General features: G+C 46.6%; 2 long non-coding RNA genes across 2 annotated transcripts in view; one reads left to right on the top strand and one right to left on the bottom strand.

Moving 5' to 3' along the window:
• Positions 1-20,600, top strand: part of LOC148122683 (uncharacterized) — a 411,935-nt gene that overhangs the window by 226,114 nt on the left and 165,221 nt on the right. The window lies entirely within an intron of this gene.
• On the bottom strand, positions 674-7,112 carry LOC125400428 (uncharacterized). The gene is made up of 2 exons (XR_007231945.3): positions 5,325-7,112; positions 674-1,208 (listed from the first exon to the last, which is right to left on the bottom strand). It is a non-coding gene; the product is annotated as an uncharacterized LOC125400428 (long non-coding RNA).

The raw sequence follows: 20,600 nt of genomic DNA, 5'->3' as shown, positions 1-20,600 counted from the left end.
TATATGTCATTGAATGAAGGTCCAGAATTCATGTAAAAGTATTTTTACATAGAGTAATCTTAAACTTATTTTTTGAAATTTACATTTTAAGTTTGCCTATCAAAAAGCACTTTGGAGATTTCTGAGTACTTAATAAAAGCACATTTTAAACAATTTAATCATCTGTTAGGCTATAAGTTATCTTTCTTAGAAACCCTGTAAGGCTTTTCTCAGCCTCAGCATGGACCGTGAACTATGCCAGAAACACATGTGGGCATGTCTATCTTTCCACAAGGGCGGGATTCACTGGACAGCAAATAAAGTCACAAGGTTTAGCAGTTTTCTTTAAATATTTTTCCATTAAAAAATTTTAAGTTATGTGCATATGTGCATGTTGTCGTCTATGTGAAAAATCAGTGCGTGTGAGTGTGGGTACCTATAAAGGCCAGTGGTGCCAAATCCGCTGGAGCTGGAGTCCAGGCAGTTGTGAGCCACCTGATGTGGGTGATGGGAGCTGAATTCAGGTCCTCTGCAAGAACAGTATGCTCTTTACCATCTCTCCAGCTCTGGTCGAGCCGTTTCTGTCATAATCTGTCTGCCTTGGTAGCCTGGGCAAAGTGAATGACGGTTCTTTATTCTAATCTTAATTACTGGTGATAACTCTCATATCACACCACACAAGGTACAAAGCAGCTATGCCTATATACATCTTTATAGATTACAGAATGAGTTGTAGCAGTTCAAAGAGGTTTCAGAAGTGGGCTGAGGGAGAGTCCGTATTGATAATGAACCAGACTGGTTCTGGGAGGGCCTTGCTGTGGGTGCTGCTGAGTTCAGCCGAGGCAGAAGCAGGAAACTGGAAACAGCTGCTCTGGTAGAGGCAGGTGAGCAGGAGACAGAGCCAAGCCGAAACTCAAGAGATACTCGGGGGATAATCAGGAGTCCTTGGTCCTTGAAGCACACGCTGGGCATCAGATGACAGGCTGAAGTGGGATCATACCATGTTAGTGGTAGTGTTAGGAGTCCATCAGTTTCTAGAGGTTAGGTGAGGGAGTACACCCTTCTCTTAGTTTGAAGGATCTAATCAGCTCTTGGGTGTAGGAAAAGCCCCTGCAGATTTTTGCAACTGGTTGACTCTGGAGTGTTTACACCTAGTTTTCTTTGCCTTTTGTGGTTGCGGTCCTGTTTTCGGTACTTTCTGTCTGAAGACTTATCTCAGAGCTTCATTCCTAGGAGTTCAAAATCTATGTAAACTTGGTTTGGCACACTGGAGGTATTTCTAATTGAGAATTTGCATTTGGCATTGTCCCTTTGAGAGATTTAGGTATGATGTTCTGGTGTGGAAATGAACTTGCTAAAGGTGTAAATTGGAGAACAACAACACAAAAAGCCCTGAGCTCATTCATCCTGTGTTATAGGGTGAAAAGGGCCAAGAAAACAAAAACAAACAAACAAACCAACCCCATCCTGCCCCTGACTAGACCCAAAACCTGGCCCAACGAAAAAAAAAACTACCCTGATCCTGACTTGACCTCAGGACCCAGGGCTTGAAATCCCACCAATCCCTGAGCTTGCCCCAGAGTCAGGCTGCAGAATTCCACCAACCCCTGAGGTCCCTGAGCACAAAATCCTACCAATCCCCGAGTTTACCCCAGAATCGGACCATGAATATCTGCCAATCTCAAACCAGCCCCCTATCCCCAGGAAACCCCGTATAAGCTCTGTACCCTGTGCAACTGCTGCAGTTTCCCACCCTAGAGGCTCCCACCCTCTTGGATTCTTCCTCCCCAGTAAATTTCTTGAGTGAGGTTTGTTATGCAGTGTCAAATTTTTACCAGAGGGAGCCCAGCTGTAACACCTTTCGCTGGGGAAGCCTTCCCCTCATGAAGCCAAGCTGGTACACTCCTGGGGACTTCTGCTGGACCTGAGCAGAGCTGGAACAACTTAGATGGGGAAGCCCTTCCCCGGAGGCAGAGCTGTAAGCGGCTGTCCTTACAGTGACTTTGATGTATTCCTTAGCTCCTGACTGCCAGGATACATTTCCATTCAAGCTGCAATGTTAACACATGTGCCCCCACAGATTCAATTCTTCCGCACAGATGCACAGCGTTACTCCCTTCCTAGTCCCAGGAATAAGTCTATGCGGGATGGGTGGTGGACTTGCGGTTTCTATCCACCCAAGGGACTGTTGTCACCCTTCTCTCTCAAAATGAGATCAAAGCTGCTTGTAAAGGTATGTCTTCTAGGGCAAAATACAACCAGAAGAAGTAAAGAAATGCTGTACTATAAAATGCGGAGTAACTTAAGAGGAGAGCACAGCCTGACCTCAACACTCTATTTTCAGATTTAACAATTCAGTGTCAGATGCAGTTCCCCCAAGGAAGCAAGCTCAACATGAGCACATCAGCTAGTTAGCCTTTATAGAGAGCGCCCAAGGGAAAGCCACTAAAGTCAGTCTTTTTTTTTTTTAAGTTTCAAATTTGCTAAGTCCTTGCATCTTTGCTAACCTCTCTTTTAAAGGAAGAGAGAAAAAATAAAGACAATAACTCCAAGGATTAATATAACCTACAAAATGTCTCCAAAAGGTGCACTTGTATGTGTGTATACATTGTTAATTCTCCTGAGGAACTGCATTCCCCATGAGGCCCCTATGCGCAGGCGCAGAGTGAAGCGTGGTCCGCCTGACTCAAAAGATGTCATTTCCCAAAAATCACTAGCACCCACAATCCAACAGGGACGCAGAACGCAGCGTCAGATGCACGCATACGCTGGATTGGTCTTTAAAAAGGCAGAACCGCGGTACCCCCTCCTCTTTTTCCCCCTTCCTGCTCCCAGCCTGCACCGTCCTCACGCCCCTTTCCTGCAATAAAGCTACACGTGGGTTTGTTTGTACCTCATGGTCTATTTTGTATTCCGCAGAAAGAACAACATACATACCTGTAAACACGCACATTTCGTAAAGGTGTGCCAAGAATTCTTTTTAAAAAGAAATGTAAAAACAAAGTGGCTTGGCATTTGTGACTTGATTTTAGGAATGCCAGCCCTAGACTGATTGCCCCAAGCTGCTTTAGACTGTAATAACCATAAGAAAGACTTCATGTATTTTATGGTCATGTCATTCACACCAGTGAATTCCTTGATACTTGTCTCCCTGTCTCAAATGGTTCTACAGAGCTGTACTGGCTCAGTAGAACCCAGAAAGCCTTCCCTGTCGTAGGCCAGATACCCACCTTACAAATGGCATAATAGTTCAAAAATAGCCCTACAAAACTGAAACAGCTTAGAAGAACCGGGAAAGACAAAACCAGTCACCAAGAGAAGTCACCAAAATAGTTCCAAAGGAACCCAAAGTACTGAAATGGAAGGCAACATGTTAGGTACAGTGATTGGGGAAGAAACAGTCTGGACCAAACTTTCTACAGAGTTCCAAACAAATTCTATAAGCTCCTTGGTTTCACCAAAGAGGCAAAAAACTGGATACTGGCTAAAGCAGAAACCTAAGAAAAATCCTTGGAATAAAGTGATTCTGGCAGCTGCCTTGGGCAATCTTTCCATGTGGCGTCATCTTGCCATGAACAGCTGCCACTCAAAATGCTCTGGCTGGGTGATCAAAACAGTTACCAGGATTATTAAGGACAAAAGCTACGTACTGACATCTCTAACTAGCTAGGCCTGATCACCCATCTCCAATTTCCCAGAGAACTCTGTCCCTTGTCTCTGGCCTTCTGCCTGTCACACATTTCAGCTACCCATAGAAGGCCTGTGCCCCTCCATACACAGGTGCTATTCATGGATGCTGCTATTCCTAACATCAAGAGTCATGGGGACCAGAGTCTGGGATGGGCTTTAGCCTAAATCACAGCCATCTTCCCCATCCTTATCCACTACTGGGTAGCTAAAAGGCTGGGACTGTCCAACAAGTTCATTAGTTCCCAGACCAGGGCAAAGGTCCAGTGTGAATGCAAGAGGCTGGGGAAACACTGGAAGCGAGTGGTGTGGTAGGAGTATAGCAATAGGGAGAGAAGAACCACTGGCCCCCGAAAACTCAGCTCTGCACAGGGGAAAGGCCCTGGTCCTCAGGAGACAGAGGAGGAAATGGGTTTTCAAGTTCTGGGCTCCCACACATGAAGACTAGAAGAGTGAGTTTTATGGTGAGCCCTGAAGAATTTAGGAGCCACATCTCGGGCCTGAAACCCTTGGATGTCAGACTTCTCAGGGCTGCCCCAGCCAACAGCAGGCTGAACTATGGGCTAGCCATAGCTGGACTGACCTGTCTTTACTAGTGATGAGGAAACTGGGACAGAGTCACCCCGGTGACTCGCCTACTACAGAGTAACTCTGCCGGATGCTTGGAGTCAGGGAGCAGGCAGGCAGAGTGCAGCAGAAACTCTCTTCAAGTCATGTATGTTTTCTCCAAGAAAAAGCCTGAGACAGTAACTACAATTGAGTATCATTTAAGAGTAAAGACTATGGCTTTGCTTAGCAAAAAAGAAAAAAAAAAGAGCAAGAAAATAGCCATTTAGATCCACAAGATAGTAAGACACTAGGAAGGTATAGCAGAAGCCAAAACCAAATGTTCTCCATAAGGTGCTGAAAAACTCAGGGAAAAACCAGGAGGTGGCACAGAACATTTACAGGAGTGTGGTGAGACAGAACCAAGTAGAGAGTCCCAAGTAACGTGCTGATACACCAGACAAACCAGTGACCTTGCAGGACACATCTCGGAGGGCATGAAGATCCAGCTGAAATCCAGTTAGTGTGGGCATGGGCAAGCAGAGTGATTCATGGTTAGAGGCAAGAGAAGTGTGGGAAGAATTACAGTGGTCATAGAAAGTATATGGAAGCTAAGTTATCCAGATTCCTCCAACGTAAGACCTTCTTTGAAAGAACAGTGAGGGAATCGAGCCTGTCACCAAGGAAGAAACCAAACTGGAAGGCCCTGGGCCTTGAACCTTTCAGTCAAAGAACACCATGTAGAGTTCTGTCCCGGCATCAGCCCCTGGCTCAGAACTGTCACAAAGAGGCAGCCATCGGGAGAAGAGGTACCGAGACCCTCCTGCAATCTGGAGCATCCCAGCAGCGTTGGCAGAGGGGGAGAATACTGCTCAAAAAGAAGAGCTTCCGTGAGCAGGCTGCGCTAGAGGTTTGCCGGGCTGTTCTGGTAAGACGCAATGAGATAAGGTTCTGTAGACACTGCCTAAGCTCTGCGCCCGCGACCAGGCTGGCTTACGCTTGAGAGATGAGAATACGAGAAGTTCCTGGATGAGGAGCTGGAGGGGTGGGGCAGTGAATTTCACACCGGCTTAGGAGAAAGAAGTGGACTACCCAGTAAGGTCAGAAAATACCTGCGTCAGATAACTGGAAATCAAGCATCAGGCAGTCAATGATGGGGAGGCACCCTTGCCTTGAAAGTGATCATTTCTTTCAAAGCTGGGGATGTTCAATCTCTGGGAAAAGAATGGTATAGATTTCATGTAGAGAACTTGAGATCCGTGATGCAGACGTGTGACAGCAGTTGACACTAGAGAAGCGGAGAGGAGTCATCTTCCCTGGCCAGAGCACGAGGGAAGCCTTGTCCGCCAATCAGAGCTTCGTCAGGATGGTGGGGGCACCTGGCCCACAGATCAGAGCAACTAGATGACACCATCCGTGGCATCAGAGTCCCTGCACTTCGCCGCCTTCCTTCCTTCATCTAAAATGACATGTCCACTTTCCAGCAAGGATAATGAGAACAAATCCGAGGAAATCTGGTTTCAACACGTGCTTCATCCATTCCGAACCATTTTGATTGTGTGCTGGAAGACTTCCTTGCCCCACAGCGTAATGATAATGACCTCTGACGTCCATTTAAAACCCTGCATTCCTGTTATGTAGCCTCTGCCCTGGTGCTTGACTCTGGTTCCTCCATGGAGCCACTGTAGTATGGGCTTGGAGACTTCCTCTGAAACGTTCTCTCTGCGTCAAGACTTGGAGGACTTTGAGGCTGTGATTCTGACTGGGGCAGCACTCTGGTGAAAGTCAAAGACCTCCTGTCTTGAAGACAACTCTTAAAGGGTACCCTGAAACTTTAGCTAGCACCCTGGGACTTCAGCTTTTTTGTGTGTGTTTTTTTCTGGCCAGCCCTCCCAAGACTGGCTGTGAATATTTCTTCAGCTTCACATTGGCACATCATCCCTTTCCCCAGGGCAGGCAGTCAGCAGCCTATGTATCCTGTCCCTTGAAAACACCACTTTCCTGGGGGTTCAAACATTGGGTCTTTTAGAAAGTTCCATCCTCCAGTCACTGGCTGATGCCCTCTGGTCCCTAACCATTGGCATCAGCAACAGGAGATCCTGTAGAGGGGGAGGGGCATCCATTTCAAAAGTTTCATCTCAAGTGTCTTAAAGTGATCCTAAGGGGTTCCTTTGAGGGGAGAAGTCTGTCCTTCAGAAATTGTCCCACATATCTGGATACTTCTAGTCATTGAGCCGAAGAGCCAGGTCCTTTACAAATGTCCCATCAAAGAAGTCTTTGAAAAGGAGGTAATTTCAAAAAGACAAAATAAAATAAAATAAAATGGAAAGGAGGTAATTTCAAAAGTTGCAATGTAAGCTCCTTCGAGGATGGGCTGTTGGCCTCAGCACCGGAAGGTCCTTATGAGCAGAGGAAAGCCTTGTACCAAAGCCATTTCTCCAGTGGTTTCCTGTAGCTTTTGGCACCGTCGTCAGCCAACTGCAGATGCTCATCTGTGGGAATCCAATTTTTAAAAGGACAGCCTTTAAAATGTTCCAACCTCACTCAAGTCACTGAAGGATGAATATGTTTGCTTCGTGTTCCTTTTGAGGGGAGCGAGGTCTCCCTTAGAAGTTACATCTTGAATCCCTTGTCGACCATTTAGGATCCTTAGTAGAAATTATGCCAGAGGAAATTGTGGTCTTTGACCCGCCATCTCAACAAGAGAATGGGTCTGCCCATCACTCCAGATTCACGACTTTGGCTAATTCTAAAGAACTGGAGTGAGTTTGACCATCAGAGGAAGGTGATTGTTGGATTCTGGTCTTTCAGGCTCTGTATCAAGCTGTCCCCCCTTTCCTTTCCCCCCTTCTTTTTCTTCTTTCTTCCCCTGGCCTTCCTCACTGTCCCCAGTCGGAGATGGCCCCTCCACCAACGGCCGTGTGCGCGAGCAGAGCCTCAGCAACCGCTAACGGTGGAACTTCCCAGGTGGGAGCGGGGTGGCCCTGTCGATGAAGATTCGGAGCGGACTAGGTGCAGACCAGAGTCGGGTCCGCACAGGCTCTTTGAAGCCTTTGGTACTTGATGCACCATGCCGCGTTGCTGAGTCTGGTTTGGCGGTCATCGACCCACTCTGCCAGGATTTTTCTCCCACAAAATGAGGCGCGTCCCCAGTGAAGGCCCATCTGACGCTAGTCCCGAAGGGTTACAGGGTGGTGGCTGCTCCAACAGGTGCAGTGGAGCCCACAGTAGCTGGGTGCTCTTGACCGCCTTTTCCAGCCTGCCCTTGGGGTAGCCTGATCCAAAGCTGCTTACCCCATGGTGTCCCAAATCTGATGGCATTCTTAGCTTTGAGATGGTGAAAGCTAGTGGTCTTCTAAGAATACAATTTAAAATTAAACAAAAAAATAGTTTTAAGATTTATTTAATTTGTGAATATTTTCTAGCACGTATGTATGTATGTATGTATGTATGTGCACCATATTCATGCCTGGTGCCCTTGGAAGTCAGAAGAGGATGACCAGCAGCCGGAGTTACCGGTGGTGGTGTGCCACCACGTGGATGCTGGGAACCAAACCCTCGTGCTTGCTGATGATTTTTTTTCTCCAACACCAATGTTAAGACTTTGACCCCTTCACAAGCATGCTAGGTCAGACACAGGGGTGGGCAATGAATGGCTTTCCAGGAGACTAAAAAGAGCCCAAGGTAATTTGACTCTGGTCTACAACATTTTAACGCCATCTATAATCTTGAAGTTTAGTCATTTGGCCTTGTGGAATCTTCTTTTTATTTTATGTGCACCTTATTTGGTGCGAAGATGCCAGATCCCCTAGAACTAGAGTTGCAGACAGTTGTGAGCTGCTATGTGGGTACTGGGAATTGAACCCGGATCCTCTGGAAGAGCAGCCAGTGCTCTTAACCATTGAGCCATTTCTCCATCCCCCACCTTGTGGAATCTTCTAACACAGGTACAGCCTCCTCCGGCCCTTTTCCCTTCTCCTTCCCCTACTCCTCCCCCTTCCTTCCTTCAGGGAAATCCAGTTCACAAAAGTTAAGTGTGGGTTTACAGATGTTTTCCTTGTTACCAGTGTCCAACATCTTTGAATTATTAGGAGGCACTGCCGTAGTACATAGCTAGTCTGAATATCGTTTAACACATCTGGTAAGTGCAAATGGCAGGGTGTGGTGGCACACCCCTTTGGCCCCAGCACTTGGGAGGCTGAGACAGGCAGATTTCTGTGAGTTGGAGGCCAACCTGGTGAGTTTCAGGACAGCTGGGGCTATATAGAGAGATGTTAATATTATTTCTTAACAGTTCAGATTCAAGGTCTGAAGTTATGCCTCTTAGAAGGGTTGTATTAACACAAAGTGCCAGTAGTAATTAACATCGTTACACTGAAGAACTACATAGCCAGCCTGCATACTGATTTAGCTTTTACTTTTGAAGCAGAATTTAGAGTCTTTGGCTCACTTGGTAGGCTGGCTAGTTTTATGTCAGCTTGACACAAACTAGAGTCGCTGAAGAGAAGGGAGCCTCAATTGGTCTGACTATAGGCAAGCCTGGAAGGCATTTTCTTAATTAGTGTTAGTGGGAGGGGGCAGCCCATTGTGAGTGGTGTTATCACTGGACTGGTGGTCCTGGGTTCTATAAGAAAGCTGGCTGAGGAGGCACGGAGGAGCAAGCCAGTGAGCAGCACTCCACCATGGCCTCCGCATGGCTTCTGCCTCCAGGTTCCGCTTGAGCTCCTGTCCTGACTTCCTTTAGTGAGGAACAGGGCTGTGGAAGCACAAGCCAAATAAACCTATTCCTCCCGAGTTACTTTTGGTCATGGTGTGTCATGACGGCAGTAGAAACCCTGACTAAGACAGAAATTGGGACCAGGATAGTGGATTCTTGCTCTGACAGGCCTGTGGGTTTTGTGGAAGGACTTTGGCTGTTTGGACTAGCGGAGTCATGGAATGTTCAAAGCGTGGTAAGCTTGGAAGATCAAGGATGCTGAGAGAAATGTAGAGGATGGAAGCCTGACTAGTGACGTTTCAGAGGAAAGTTTAAAGACTCTTTGGGACCATTTGCTATTTTTAATTAAGATTCAGTTATTCTGGTCAGCTGAGGCTGAAGTGACAGCCATGATTAACAAGAGACCAGCACCAGTGAAGGAAAATCTTTGTGTTCCTGGGATGCTGAGAAATTATCAGTGACTAAGAAGAGATCAGCATCATTGAGGAAGTGCTTCCTCAGAGTCAGCCCTGGAAGCTGTGTTCCAGAGGTGGTCAAGGTTGGTGTTTGCTTTGGCAGCCAAACTTGGTAGTGGAGCCACCCATGTAGTGCTGGTTTTGAAGGCATGAAGGGGTCATGGAAAGCTGTCGAGGCTTAGTACTGTGAGGTAGGGTTGGAGTTCCTGAAGAAAGCCCAGGAGAGGCTACTGATGAAAGTGCAGTCCAATTGCAGAAAGCGACGACAACATTTTGGAGACGCCAGTATCATGGGACAACCACCGGCTTGTTGGGGTTTCTGTCCCACCTGGTACCCCACATCCAGCACACCCCAAGGAAAATCACACACAGGACTCCATAAGATTATAAACTGATTGGCCCATTAGGTCAGACTACTTATTAGCTCTTATAACTTATGTTACCCCATTATCCTTATCTACATTAGCCACATGGCTCCGTACCTTTCTCAGCTGGGCAAGTTACATACTGCCTCTTTGGTGGTCTGCGCAGGAGTGGCTGAGGGAGCTTCTGCTTCCAGAATACTCCCAGTCTCTTTGCTCCACCCCTACTTCCTGTCTGACTTTCCCGCCTATACTGCCTGCCTGGTCAATCAGTGTTTTATTAAAATATGATTGACAGAATACAGACAATTCTCCCACACCATTTCCCTCTCTTTTTTTTTTAACAAAGGAAAATACCCATAGTCCATTTGTTGGGAATGTGGGCGTAGTATTTCAGGCTACTTCCTGCTGGTTGTGGGCGCTGATGATCTTATAGGGACCTAAAGAAAATTTAGAGTTATAATCAAGTCCTGACTGGAGTATCCTGTGAGTTTTGATCATCTCAGGCAGCAGTCTTGAATCTGTTCTGGATGTAGAACTCTGTCATCTGAGCCATCTGTTCCTGTTGGAGATTTCTCAGGTGGCCTCCCTTGATCAAAGCTGATTTTTCTTAAATCAGAATGAATCCACAGCCTCTCATTTTCTGTGGAAACAAAAGCAAAATTTCTTCTCGAAAGTAACATACCTTTTGACTTCAGTTTTGAAGCCAAGGTATTTTCAAAATATCTATCTTGGGTTAGTTCAGCAGCATTTATAAACAAAAGTCTTTTAGCAGCTGTTGCTCCTTCCTCAGCACTCAAACAATTCAAAGAGAGCATAATAGCATACAGTATCAAGATTCTCCATGTATTTTCCATCTTTATGTGGCTTTATTTTAACCTCTATTCCTTTTAATTTTACTTTTAACTTTTGGCTTTTTGAGACAGGTTCTCTGTATATATCTTTGTCCTGGAATAACTCAGTAGAACAGGCTGTCCTTGAACTCACAGAGATCCCTCTGTCTCTGCCTCCCCAGTGCTGGGCTCAAAGGTGTATGCTACCACACTTTGAACTCACAGAGATCTGTCTGTCTCTGTCTCCCAGGCATTGGGATTAAAGGCGTGTGCTACCACACCTTGAAGTCACAGAGGTCAATCTCTACCTCTGTCCCTTGAAGTCACAGAGGTCAATATGCCTCTGCCTCCCAGGCATTGGGATTAAAGGTGTGTACCACCACACCCTATATCTCCCTTTCTTTCTTTCTTATTTTTAATAACTTTAACCTTTTAGCCTGCATATATTTTTAACACACTGTAAACCATTTAGAGGTTTTCTTCATCTTTGAATCCCTCTTTACTGTATGTCTCTCTTTTTCTGACCACATGAGCCTTTAATTTACAAAGCAATATGGAAAACTGTGGCTTTGATGGCTAGCTCCAGCCCATTCTTTAGCTTTCCAGCCTCGTGGCTGAGGTACCGGCTGCAACCATTTTTCTTGCCACAACTCTATGGTGTTTCAAAGTCCTTGCTAGCAAGCAAGCTGAAGCATTCTGCTCACAGACCACACTCAGTTGGACTGCCTGCCTGAAAGAGTCAGAGTTTGCCCTGGCAGGACAGCCCAGAAAGCCAACATTTTAAAACAGCACAGCTTTTTTCCTGCTACGGCTGAAAGCCGAAAAGCATGCGTTCAGCTTTTCATTAACACCGTTTAAGTGTTTCGTGGCAGGACCTCTTAATGAGCTACAAAGTTTTGCAGCTAAAGCTGAGTCAGGAAGCCTCTCTTAGATGAGAGCACTTGCTTGCCTCTAGCAAGCAAAGCAGACCCGAGAAATTGCTGCTACCAAGAAAACATGCTTTACTCTATTCTTTCCCAAACTTTCTCAGGCTTTCTGTGGATGCAGTTAGACACGTGGGTGCCATCTGTAGTATGAGGGCCGGCTTGTTGGGGTATCTGTTCCTGCCCAGTACCCCACAACTGGCAAGTCCCAGAGAAAATCAATTACACAGAGATCTCTATAAGTTATAAAGCTGATTGGTCCATTAAGCCAGGCTACTTATTAGTTCTTATGACTTATCTTAACCCATTATTCTGATCTATGTTAGCCATATGGCTTGGTACCTTTTTCAGCTGGGCAAGTTACATGCTGCCTCTTCGGTGTTCTGCTCAGGAGTGGTGAGGGAGCTTCCTGCTTTCCAGAATACTCCCAGTCTCTTTGCTCCACCTCTACTTCCTGTCTGACTTTCCCGCCTATACTGCCTGCCTGGCCAATCAGCGTTTTATTAAAATATGATTGACAGAATACAGACAATTCTCCCACAGCAATAGGGCTAGATGATAGTGGCGCACACCTTTAATCCCAGCACTTGGGAGGCAGAGGCAGGGATATCTCTGTGAGTTCAAGGTCAGCCTGGTCCACAAAGGGCATTTCAGGACAGCCAGGGCTACCCAGAGAAACCTCACTTGGAAAAGAACAAAAACAAAAACAAAAAAACTAACAACCAAACCAAATAAACAAACTAAAAGATCAGACTATAGGCAAAACTGTAGGGCATTTTGTTAATTAATGATTGGTGAGAGAGAGCCTGTAGGCAGAGTTTTTCATTGGGATAACCGGCCAGCTTCCAAATAACCACATAGATGCTTAATATTAATTATAAATGCTCAGCCAATAGCTTAGGCTTGTTACTGTCTCTTACAAGTTAAATTAACCCTTACCTCTAACCTAGGGTCTACCATGTGGCTCATGGCTTGTTCTGCTTCCTTTGCATCTGGCTCGTGACTCCTCAGACTCCATCTTTCTTCTTCCCAGCATTCTCTCTACCCCCAAAATCCTGTCTAGCTATTGACCAATCAGCTTTTTATTAGCAATAAGAGCAATACATAGTTACAATGTACAAAAATTGTTCCACAACAAGGATCCAGAACATTGTAGAAGGTGGTACCACCCCAACAGGTAGGTTTTATAAGAAAGCGGGCTGAGCAAGCCATGAGGAACAAGCCAGTAAGCAACAGTCTTCCACAGCCTCTGCAACAGTTCCTGAGTCCAGGTTCCTGCCCTGCTTGAGTTCCAGTCCTGGCTTCCTTCACTGAACAACAATGTGGAAATGTAAGGTAAATAAACCTTTTCCTCCCCACCTTGTTTTTGGTCATGGTGTTTCATCACAGCAGCAGTAACCCTGACTAAGACACTAGGATAAGTCTCTTGTGCTAATAAAAATTAGGATTTAGGGAACAATGTTAGTTATTATAGAGCTTTTTTCTGATGTACAACTGTATCTAATAGCTAGAGTAATAAAATAGTTACAGAGTCAGGGCAACCAGACACGGACCAGGACTTCTCATAGCAAGATGGCCCAAATGGTAGTGTTTTCTAATCTGAATAAGATGGAAAACAGCATCGACTGCTCCCCTTGAATGGCTTAAATTTACTCATCTTTAGTTGCAAATATTCTCATTACATATCAGATTCAGGCATGTAGTTCTACACATAACATGAAAATGTCCTAAAATCATTTTAGGGGCTAGAGGGATGACTCAGCTGTTAAGAGCACGTACAGATCTTCAATAAGACCTACGTTTGGTTCCCAGAACCCAAGTTGGGGATCCCATAAGCACCTATAACTACAGTGATGGAAGACCCAACATCTTCTGGCATCCCAGGGTACCTGCACTCACCTACACAAACACACACGCATGCGTTGTCGGGCCCACAGGTCTACCCCTCCTCCAGGGCCTCATATTGAGGATAGCTTGCAGTTTTTGGCAAAACATATCTGACAAAACATCCAATTTGTTCCTGTGCCCCCTCTGCCCCCTGGTGGTTAGCTTTAGGGCTGTTGTTTCCTTCATCTTGGGCCTGGTAATTTCCCACCTGCCTGGGGGGATTTCCATTGTGCAGCAGTTAGGTATGTAAGGATTTTCCTAAGCTTGAATAAATGGCATTCAGCATTCTCTCTTCATGGATGACCCACATCTCTTGAGTGTTCCTTAATCTCCAGGCCCTTCCATCTGGCTCACGAACCATCCTGTAGTGCAGGCGTTACAGGTGGAGGCCACCAGTGAGATTGGGAAGTAGGGACCCCTGAGAGATTGTCCTCGGAAGGCTGGTCAGCAGGTAAGATATTGATGGTGAGAGTGAATTGAAGTTGGGTGATAGTAATTCTGTTCAAGTATTGATAGTTCTTTTAGAGAAGCAAGGCACCACTATTAAAATTAAGACAACACAACACAAGAGTTCATTAAGACATTTTTTTTTTTGGTGTGTGTGTATAGGCCCAAAAGTGGTATTGCTGAGTCTTAAAGCAGTGCATTGCCTAATTTTCTGAGAGAGTTTAGTCCCTGATTTCTACAAACAGGAGGCTTTACTATTCCTGATTGGGAGCAGGTAAAAGTTGACCTTCAAAAAGTATTAAAAGAGTGAGGGCCAGAAGAGTTTTCCATAGCAACATTTTCACTATGGCGTTTACAGAATGTTAAAAGTCACTGTCTCCAGGCTTTCGCCTACATGGGAGTTCCAAAAACTATAAAAATTGATAACAGGCCAGCCTACACTGGCATTGGCTTTGCTAAATTTTGCTCTGAGTTCTCTATTTCTCATAAAACAGGAAATACCTTATAATCCTCAAGGGCAGGCTATAGTAGAGCGTGTGCATCATATACTCAAAGCCTATTCACATAAAACAAAAAAGGGGGAATATGCTTCCACCCCCAGAGACCATTTATCTTTTATTTTATACATTTTAAATTTTTTGACTGTTGATGCTCAATCTCATACCACTGCCGACTGGCGTTGGCATCTAGTTTCTTTGGGGTGCCTCACGTTAAATGGAAGAATCCAGCAGATGGCACTTGGTGTGGTCCAGATCCTGTACTGGTGTAGGGTAGAGGGACTGTTTGTGTTTTCCCACAGGATGCTGACAGACCAGTTTGGGTACCTGAGCAACTGGTGCGGGCTGTGGATTTTCCTGTCTGGGAGCCTGAGAACAGGAAAGAGCCAAGAGCTTAAATAGACACTGGTAAAGAATCCTCTGTTTCTGATGCTGGTGGGATTGGATAGCCCTGTGTGGCCTATTTCTTATCTACCAATTTTAGCACAGGAAACCCGCTGTGCCTTTGGATACCACCCAAAATATTATCGCAGGGATTTGGAAAATTCCTCAGTTGTAGGTCTCAAGAATGTATACTTCTGTTTGTAGAATTCAGCCAGCTCCAGTCAGGCGCTGCTGGCCTGAGCCCTTGAGTTATGCTTGGAGTCTTTCCATACTTTGGGCCAAGTGCATTACCGCCTCCCCCTGGACTCTTAAATGCCATTCAGCAAAGAATTGTACTTTCTGGGCAGGGGTTTGGGTCACTGTCCCTTTCTTTTTTTGTTGGTGTTGATCATCCTGCTAATATTTCTGGAGTTTTAAACTGTTCTGAGCAGGTTTGTCAACTGAAGAGTTACTGGGGTCCTGAGGAGCTGGCTGTGGTCATCAGAGTGCTGAGGCTTGTTCCTCTACCTGTCAACATATCCCGTGATGATCAGCTCATCCCGTATAAGAGATTGTGGCACTACAGCAGCCATGATGACAGTCATTGCTGGGGCTGCCACAGCCGCTGTGGCTGCTGGCGCTGCCCTTAGTCAGTCAGTGGCTACTGCTAGCATGGCGGATACCTTATGGGGGCAGGTTGCAAATGCCTTGGCCACTCAAAATGATCTAAGGTTACAACTTAACAGATGCAGTGAAAATACTTAATGCTGATATGCATGGACCCTAGAGTGCACAATTTACAAATTGGCTCATAAGATTATTCTAGTTAACAATACCAGGGTTCCTCCCACGAGCACTGAGACCTTACTTAAAGGACTCCAATTTGCAGGCAGACTCATTAAGGATGGGGTAGGCACAGCCTCTTTAGGAGTGCTTATGTGTGCTGGAGCATCATCTTCATGTTCTCATGGCGCCAGAGCCAGAGCCAAGCTCAGGTCAATGTTGCCACTCCGCAAGTCCTCTTAGCCATTGCCCCGGAGGATCCTTCAACGCAAATCTGGCAGAACATGGTGAAGGGTGACTAGTGAGCCAATGATGGGAAAGGTCTTTGGGGGCCTGCCCCAACCTAAGACAGGAAATGTGTTTCGACCTGGATGCTTTCCCAATACGAGTAAGGGATATTGTCTGATATCCAATGCCACCGAAGACAGGCCTAGTCATGTCATTTATAAAAAAGGAGGACATGTAGGGCCCATGGGTCTACCCCTCCTCCTGGGACTCATATTGAGGATAGCTTGCAGTTTTTGGCAAAACATATCTGGCAAAACATTCTGTCTGTTCCTGTGCTCCCTCTGCCCCCTGGTGGTTAGCTATTGGGCTGTTGTTTACTCCTTCTTGGGCCTGGTAATTTCTCACCTGCCTGGGGGGATTTCCATTGTACAGCAGTTAGGTATATAAGGTTTTTCCTAAACTTTAATAAATGGTATTTGGCATTCTCTTTTCACGGATGACCCATGTCTTTTGTGTGTTCCTTAATCTCTAAGCCCTTGCCCGGCTCATGAACCCTCTGTAGCACAAGCGTTACTATGCATGTTAATTAAAAGTAAAAATCTTTAAATCAGTTTTTTACAGGTCATCAAAAAGACTGTAACATACAAAGATACTTAAATGAGCCCTGACATTATCAAGATACCTCCTGAAGTGGTCTGGTAAATACATTTTATTTTTATTATTTTATTATTTATTATTCTTTGACAGCTTCGTACATCTCTATAATGCGTTTTGGCGATTTTCATCTCCTATTCCTCTCTTATCCCCCTTCCGCTCCCTCTGAACCCTTGCTACTTCTCCCAGCAACTACTGATTTCCAATAACATCTCTGGAGAGGGTTGTGTCTCATGAGCCCCCTCCCTGTCCATGATGGAATGTTGGTGGTCCCATCTTGTGCAGGTACTCATACCGGATCATGTAGTATACGGGCCACGCCATGTCCAGAAGACAGTTTTAAAGATGTGTTTAATTTTAAACATGTATGTGTATGTTATCCATGGAAACCAGAAGAGAGCATCAGATCCGAAAGAGCTGGAGTTATGGACAGTTGTGAGCCAGCTCACGTGGATGCTGGGAACTGAACTCAGGTCCTCGAGAAGTGTGGCGAGTGCTCATACCTGCCGAGCCATCTCCAGTCCTCACACTTGTTTTTAACAAAACATAAAAGCTTGTATCTTAAACCAGATGCAAACCATTACTGAAATCAAAGCAATCTTTGTAAAAGTTAACCTTGATGCCTTTACATTAGAATGCAGTTTCCCAATTGCAGCAAATCTTATTTCCTTACTACCCAAACTGTAGGTGTTGTCTATGTGATGGTGAGATTCTGGGAGAGTGAATCTTGTTACCTTGATTATATCTGTAATCAACTAAGAGACAGAGCCTTTGAGGGATTTTCTTGATCAGGCTAATTGAAGTGGGACGCTGTGTCCTAAATGTGAGCAGGACTTCCCAGGGCTGCCAAGATTCAAGGAGTGTCAAGGGATGAACTTTGGCTTGTTGGCTTTCTTCATCCTTCCGCTGTAAGCTCGTGAGTTTATCTAACTGCTACTGCTCTGGCCCCGTGGCTATCAACAGAACCCAGTCTTTCCTGTCTTCCAATGTGGACAACAGTGGCTCTCTAGAAACGGTCCATTCCATTCCTCAGTGCCAGATGAGACTGGTGAGGCATCCAGGCTCAGGGATGGAGGGGCTAGCAGGTTTCTAGCCTTTCTGGTGTGAAGACAGTATGTCCCTGAGATGTGTTCTCCTAGTTGCTCGCCCTCCCCCACCTCCCTCCTTCCCTCCCTTTCTCTGTCTGTCTGTCTGTCTGTCTCTCTCTCTCTCTCTCTGTGTGTGTGTGTGTGTGTGTGTGTGTGTGTGTGTGTGTGTGTGTGTGTTAGGATACTCACTCACAGGTCCCAAGCACCCACGTGGAGGTCAGATGACAACTTCTGGAGTTGGTTTTCTTTTTTTACTATGAATTACAGGGATCCAAGTCCTGTCATCAGATTTGTGTGGGAAATGCTTTTATAATCAGAGCCTGAGCCATTTCTCCAGCCCTTCTTATCAGAGTTCTTAGGGTCAAAGCCTCTGCGCTGGCAGCCCTAACAAGCCAGGCCAAGCCAACCATCCCGTGGCTCCCCAGAGCACTCCCTCCTTTGCACCCAATGATCTGCCTGGCAGAGCTGACTTCACACCTGGCCACACCACGTCTGTGCCCTCCGTGGCCCACATCTTCCTAGACACTGACACTCCTAAAACCAGCAGACACAGGGCCCAAGGCTTCCCTGATTATGAAGGTCAGCCCAGGTCACAGCCACCTTTCCTCTAGCCCCGCCCATTGCATCATAGACAGGCAGGGTAGCTAAAGCTGTGACTACAGAGAGTTCACTTTCTCCAAACCCAGGGCAGCAGCGGAGTGCTGGCGGCAGAGACTGGTGAACTTGGAAGTGCATATTTATCCTGCAGAAAGATCGTGCCAGAGAGAAGAAAACTAGATACTAAAGATCTCCCATCGCTGTGTAGGATCGATAAGCAAGGGACAAAGCCCTTGCCCCCAGAAGTGTGAGAGGGAAAATGAATTGGCAAGACTTTAACCCGCCCAGAAGACTGTATGTCACTGTGAGCCTCCCAAGAATGGACAGGCAAGTCTCAGGGCCAGTCACTAGGGCTCATTTTGCTCCACAGGCTGTGAAATTCCTCAGGGCTGTGCCAAGCAACAGCAGGGTGTTGGCTGATGTGGGTTCTAGTCAGGCAGAGTTGGCTGACTTTCTACAGCTACTGAAGGAATCAGGACATCATTCTCTACTTGAAGGCTCTGCCAGTGAGAGCTGGGCCTCTGACACCAAAGCCGGCCCCTCATTAGTCACCATAGAGATACTGCAGAACAGCTGTGAACATCTGGAGTCAGGGATCCAGGGAAGTTCCTTTATAAAGACATCGTATAGAGTATGGCCAAAGAAAAATCTCGAGGCAATGCCACCAACAGAGAGCCAGGGGAAAGGAAGGGCAATGGCTTTCCCTAATAAGGCGAACACACAAGAAAAACCTCAAAGCCCTCTAGTACAGAGCCGGGAGAACTTGTGGAAGGGCATAATCATAGGGGGTGACAACGTATCACCAAGGAGGAGGCGAAGAATGGTGGCCCAGTACCCCAAACTTGATGTTTTTGAAGAACAAGGCCTGGAGGGAAAAAAGATCCAGCCCCAGAAAAAGCAGCTGCTGCACGCAACGCTGCCAATTTACAGAGTAGAGAGGAGACATGAGTTGGAAATACAGACCTTAAAGCAGGAGCAGATGAAGAACAAGAGAGTTAAGAAAAGGGGGGCCTGGCTCCAGTTCTTACCAGACAAGTCATTCTTGGAGCAAAAGCAGAGGGAGCTGGGATCACTGCTTCTGGGAGGAATAAGTCTGCTGGACAAGGAAAAGACCCAGGCCTTGGAGCTGTCCGCCGAGGGCCACCATTTGCTCTCGGGCCCCAGAGTGAATGGAGGGAACCTACAGCCCTCGGCTCAGGATGACAACAATAAGAAGGCCACAAGAAAACATGAAAAAAGAAAGAGAAGAAAGCTGAGGCTGGAGTGGTGGGATCCCACAGTCTGGGGCGACCCAGTCACACTCAGAGAGCGTATACAATCTCCTCGCAAAAACTGTTCAGAATCCCACAGCGAACCGAGAAAGCTAAGCTTTCCCATAGGCAAATCGAATTGTTGAAACCCTGTTTTTGTGCCTCAAGAACATTAAAGGTCCTCATTAAGGCTCCAGGGCTGTGGTTTCTGGCCAGGGCAACAGTCTGCTGAAATCCAAAGTTCTAGACTCCTCCCACAGGGCACCCTCCCTTTGTCCCTCCTGTGTCTCCTGGCTGGCCCTCCTGAGACTGTGTCCATCATCCCTCTAGGGATTTCCTGCGACATCACACTGGTGAGTCTTCTGTTACCCCGGTCTTTGCCTGTAACCATTGGCCTGAGATGAGGTCCCTAGAGGACACCCCACTCCTGAAGTCCCTTCAAGAAGGAGGTCTTTCTGAAAGTCTGTCCTCCAGACTCTGATCCTCAGGCAAGCTTTACTTATTGTAGCACAAAGAAACTATCCCCACAGGAAATCCTTTGGTCCAGTGTCTGGAAATCCTTTGAGGGAAAGAATGCCTACTCAGAAGCTGGACCTAGAGACCTGTGCCAGCATGTTAAGACCCTTCCTGTGGAAGGACACCGTTAGGAATGACAGTCTGTGGCCCTCTCTCTACAGGACACGGGCCCCTGGGGTCCATCCTTCAGAGCCATCCTTCTGATTTATTGGGAAGGACTCAGATGAGTTTAATTCTCAGACTCTGATGAAAGTCACTGTTTCAGGCCTTTGGCTCCCAATGGAGCCGGCACCTATTTTTGTTCGCTTTCCTTAGCCCTCTGGACCCTCCCTCAGATTGTGTTCTGTGGTGGATGTCTCAGCAAAGGCTGCAGCGCAGCCAGGGCAGGGCAGAGCCCTGAAGGCAGAGCAAATCAGTGGTTTAAGCTGTTCACTGGTCTCTCCAGGAGCAGACTAGAGAGAATCAGGCCCGCTTGGCCACTCTGAGGCCTTCGGACTGACAATGTGGTGCCTGGGAGTCCTCAGACCAAGGGCTCTGGCTGCTGGGGCTTGTTTGCTTCTTCATTTGGAGCAGGCCAGTGCCTTGTTGCCACCCAGGAGCAGGGAGTGGATGGACACACCAGGTGCACCTCTTTTTGCTTGCTTTCCTTATTCCTTCTGGACCCTCCCTCAGATTCTCGGTGTGGCTTGTGGTGGATGTCTCAGCAAAGACTGGCCCTAAACTGTAGGGAGACCTGGCGAATGCGAAGGTGAAATGGCAGTTTGTAGGGCAGGGACAAAGCTGGGCCT

The sequence above is a fragment of the Myodes glareolus genome, chromosome 3 (assembly GCF_982192425.1).
Source record: "Myodes glareolus chromosome 3, mMyoGla1.1, whole genome shotgun sequence".
NCBI lineage: Eukaryota > Metazoa > Chordata > Mammalia > Rodentia > Cricetidae > Myodes > Myodes glareolus.
Note: the sequence above shows the minus strand (reverse complement) of the source record. Positions and strands in the feature narration are given on the sequence as shown.